This window comes from Cinclus cinclus, unplaced genomic scaffold (assembly GCF_963662255.1).
Source record: "Cinclus cinclus unplaced genomic scaffold, bCinCin1.1 SCAFFOLD_40, whole genome shotgun sequence".
Lineage (NCBI taxonomy): Eukaryota > Metazoa > Chordata > Aves > Passeriformes > Cinclidae > Cinclus > Cinclus cinclus.
In genome coordinates, this window is record NW_026912243.1 from 611251 (window position 1) to 612880 (window position 1630).

The following is a 1630-nucleotide window of genomic DNA, read 5'->3' on the forward strand; positions in this document are numbered from 1 at the left end:
ATTTGATTCTTGGCCTTCATGGTGTCATAATGGTTCCTTGCTTCTATAGGCCCCCATGCTGTCACAGTTCATCCGTGGTCCTTTTACGCCCCCTGGTGTCAAAAGGGATTCTTAGATTGTTAGCCTGCATTGGGTCACAATGGTTCCTTGCTTCTCTTAACCCCTGTGGTGTCACAATGCATCCCATGCCCTTTTAGGCCACTTGATGTCACAATGAATCATTTGATTCTTGGCCTCCATGGTGGCATAATAGATCCTTGCTTCTATTGGTCCCCGTGCTGTAACAATCCATCCCTGGTCCATTTTATACCCCCTGTTGCCACAAGGGATCTTTAGATTGTTAGCCTGCATTGGGTCACAATGGTTCCTTGCTTCACTTAATCTCTGTGGTGTTCACAATGCATCCCATGCCCTTTTAGGCCACTTGGTGTTACAATGAATCATTTGATTCTTGGCCTCCATGGTGTCATAATGGTTCCTTGTTTCTTTTGGGCCCCATGCTTTCACAATTCATTCCTGTCCCTTTTATGCCCCCTGGTGTCAAATGGGATCCTGGGATTATTAGCCTCCATTGGGTCACAATGGTTCCTTGCTTCTCTTAACCCCTGTGGTGTCACAATGCATCCCATGCCCTTTTAGGCCACTTCATGTCACAATGAATTATTTGATTCTTGGCCTCCATGGTGGCATAATTGTACCAGGTTTTAATTGGGCCCCGTGCTGTAACAATTCATCCCTGGCCCTTTTTATACCCCCTGGTGCCACAAGGGATCATTAGATTGTTAGCCTGCATTGGGTCACAATGGTTCCTTGTTTCTCTTAACCCCTGTGGTGTCACAATGCATCCCATGCCCTTTTAGGCCACTGTTGAGGGTTAGTTCTTTCTTTTTTTTCCCTCTGTGGAATTTTCCCCATTGTCATGCTAAGATACCTGTTGACTGGGCCCTGGTGACAAGGGGGAGGGGACGGGAGGGAAGAAGTAAGCCCCGCGAGATTCAAACAGCTAGAAGAGGAAGCGGAAGGCTGGGTCTCGGCCCATTTCCCCCGCGGAGTTCGGACGAGAAGGACGATCGCCGTCTGTGTCCCATCCCAGCGTCGGGAAACCACCATTGGACCCTGCCCGGCTGTCTTCTCGCTGTGAACTACCACCATCCAGCACTCTACTGATCACCGGGACCGACACCGTGAGCGGAGGGCTCTCTCCATCTCTCTCTCCCCCTGGGACAGCGCTGCCATCACCCCCAGCCCTCCTGCAGCTCTGCTTGACCCGCCCGCCCCCAGCACCGGGAACTGCAGCTCAGGGAAAAGGTGCCTGCAGCCAAAAAACACTGGGACTGAGTCACTGTTCTGTTTGTGGGTAATTTCATAGCTGTTGTTGTTCTTGTTTGTCTTGTTAAATATACTAGTAAAGAACTGTTATTCCTACCCCCATATCTTTGCCTGAGAGCTCTCTTAATTCCAAAATTATAATAATCGGAAGAATCACATTTTCTTTCAGTCCAAGGGGAAGCTTCTGCTTTCCTTGGCAAACACCTGTCCTTCAAACCAGGACAGATTTTGGCGCCCAACGTGGGGCCCGAGGGCATTGAGAGAAAAGGGTGAAAAAGGAATAACAGTTCTTGAGTTACCT